We start from the raw sequence: 3,227 nt of genomic DNA on the forward strand, positions 1-3,227 counted from the left end.
GCTGCAGATCCTGTTCTCACCCTGTGAGTTTGGGTCTCTGTTTTAGTTACAGAGGGAGACATCTCACTTCTACACTATCTTTGTTGGGAGTCGCACATGTGCAGTAGCTAGCTAAGATCACATCAGCTAGATAACTCTTTCTCCAACTTTGGTCAGTCCAAGGCAGGATTAGCTGGGAGACGTCTTCTAAACAAGGGACACTTGTGGAATACTTGCAGAACAGGGACAGGAAGTAGTTCTTTTGGAGATTATGGTGACCTAGTGTGTGTTGTAGATTGAGAAGGAGCTAGCATGCTAGCGCTAGCATGTGCTACGGCTAGCCACCTCGTCTCACTAGTGACGTAGAAAGCCGTGCAGATTCTGAACAGCTCACCCGGAGACTGAAGGCAGAGGACATTCAGAAACCTGTATTCACTCAAAACAGCATGGATAGTTTTTTTCCAAGTTTTATGCGTGTGAAAGCACCAGAGACACAAAATAGCACTCAAATCCCAGAAAAAGTGTTTTTTTTCATAATATGGGCGCTTTAAGATATGTTTACTTCAACATGTTGATTCCTGCCCTGCACTAACAGCACAGTATGTGTCCCAAACACTCCTAACAACCTTAAAATACACTTTGTTTATTTGATTAAAAGGAGAACTGAAATGCCAACAGACCTTGCAAAAATACCATGTGTGTAGGCAAAATAATGACTCATATTTTCCATAATAACAGAAGCTGACCTTAATTGAGGAAACAGAATCTCTTGGCAAAGAGTAATGTGAAATATAGTGCTTTTAATAAAGAGAAATCGCTGATGGACGAACAGTCCATGTGGGTGTGATTTTTATTTTTGCATTTTGGTGGCCACATTGAATTGATATTTCTGTTACTGTTTTCAAAGAAAAACACATTCCACTGTAGTTACACAGAGCTCTCACACTCCTTTAAAGATCACATTGAAAAAAGTACAGTAATCATCCAGCACTGATGCACTTGCTTCCTTGCCGTTTTAACCTGGGAACTTGCAGTCACCGGAACAGTTAGCACCATCAGACCTGCAGTATATAGATTGACCGAGAAGCTGGACAGAAAAACCACAGTGGAGAGTTGACAGTGTAGCCTTTTTACACTTGGGTTATTAAAGTCCACATTACCTAATTAAACTTGTTTATTGATTAAGTTTTGCCAACATGTCATCCCACCAGATGCTAATTCCTGTAACTTCAGCCAGGCTCAACGGTCTTTTATGCACACTTCTTAAACAGATTTTCCAGCCATTTTGTTTTGCACTTTCATAAAGTTGGGGGGTTGACATTGCTCTATATATTTCACATGATACAACTCAATTTTGCGTTAATTCAAAATCAGCATCAGCTATTGTTTTGGCTTTGTTGTGAGAGAGATGAAGAAAAATGCATCACACAGGGATCATGCCAGGATCATGGTGATGACTGCACAAATCAAATATAAGTTATTAAATTACATTCTTTTGCCGAATCAGATTGTTTTGTCCCAGCCCAGTAGTAGTATGTGAAGGTCCGGTAATTGTCCACGAAGCGGGAGTATCGGAAGACCGGCAAAGAATCCAAGAGAGCGTGATGTTCTAGCGACGCAAACTGGGCTGGAGCTTTCAGAGTTTTCAATGACACTTTAGTGAAAGGAGTGAAAGCTCGATGGAAGCCTTCTTGAGCCTTAACATGCATCAGGCACTTGCATGTTTATTTGACAATGACATAAATACCTGAGTCCTTTTGACTTGTGGATTGAAGATGCTCTAAAGCACATGTTCGGCCATGTTGTTTGTAGCCATGTTGTGTCCCAGTGTTCTGTGGGTCTCAGCATTGAACTCTCACCCCTCGCAGGCGTGGGACAGTTAACAATCTGTTGAGGGCTTCAGGCTGGAGCTGTGTGTAGCTAAGGATCTGGGCTACATGCTAGAGGCCTTCGGTAACTGGGACAGGCTGTTTGGGATTTAGAGTGCCTCTCAAACTACTCACACCGAAACACATTTTCCTTTTGCAGCATTTTTTCTCATAAAAAAAGCCTCTCTCCTTCTCAACTTGTCTTCTCCATGTTCTCCTCTTTGCTTTTCATCTCCCTGCATCTGTCCTTGTAAGTCCATTCATTAACGTTCATTATGGCCACTGAGGGGGGATCTTGTTCTTAACATCTGCCAGCTGTTTTGGGTCTTAAGTGGTCTTATTCTCTGTAATTTTGGAGGCTGTGAATCTTCGGCATGACTGACCTACATACTAGACAGGCAATGCCCCCACTCACCCTGGACCACCACTACCACCACAGAGCATGAGGCAGGACCCTTAGGCTCTCTGGCTAAAAATGACTGGTATGCATTTCAAGCCATTGCAAAACATGTCGTCACTCCAAGTGATCAATTTAATATACAGGCCGCTGGGCTCTCTGGGCTGAACAACCGTTTTACATGTATCAAAATGTAAACATTAAGCTCCGCAAAAGGAGGTCTGGGCCTTCCTTCTCCCAGTCATGCACACACCCACTCTATAAACACCATGGAGCTGAATTCCTTTCTTTTTTTACCATGGGAGTATGTTCCTTCTTTTTGTGTACCATTAAAAGGAAATGTATGAGTCATGTATGTGGACAAAACTATTTGTCCCTCCATGTTTTTTTTGTTTTTTTTTAGTTATCCCTGCTTCTATTTGTATCCTCTCCTAAACTTGATGTTCTGCTAATACTGTTTAAAAAAGGAGATTTTCTATGCTACCCACACATTTTTAAATGAAAATTAACTTCCCCATGTTTTATTTTAGCTTGTGTTTTTGCAATGGGGGACGCAAGGTTCTCATTAACAGAAACACAATCAAATTTCATTGTAATCTCACTGGTAGTCTAGATATTATTTGTGTTGTACCAATTCATAATGCATTACAATTTCTAACATTTAAATGTAATACAGCTTTTTGTTTTAAACTTGGTATTTCTGCAGAGTTGCAAATTAAGATTAGGCTACACTAATATTTTGGGTATTATTTAATTTCTAAAATAACATTCCAGTGGTGGCAGGATTGTTTCTGACTCATGTGAGCCAAACATTTCCAATAACTAGCATGTTGATGCTATAAGGTGTAGGCCGTGATTATAATTTCATCATTATTTTAAGCCCTAATTGAATTAGCCTGCTGCCTCCATGTATTTATGACAAAACTGACGAGTTGTATTAATTAAAGAAAGTTTAAAAAAAGCCTAATTTTATCTATTGAATC

The 3,227-nt window shown here is 40.2% G+C and overlaps 1 protein-coding gene across 1 annotated transcript in view; it reads right to left on the minus strand.

Moving 5' to 3' along the window:
- The window catches only part of syn3 (synapsin III), a gene marked incomplete at its 5' end in the record, with an annotated part of 124,157 nt that overhangs the window by 92,096 nt on the left and 28,834 nt on the right, over positions 1-3,227 (minus strand).

This window comes from Etheostoma spectabile, chromosome 23 (assembly GCF_008692095.1).
Source record: "Etheostoma spectabile isolate EspeVRDwgs_2016 chromosome 23, UIUC_Espe_1.0, whole genome shotgun sequence".
NCBI classification, from domain to species: domain Eukaryota; kingdom Metazoa; phylum Chordata; class Actinopteri; order Perciformes; family Percidae; genus Etheostoma; species Etheostoma spectabile.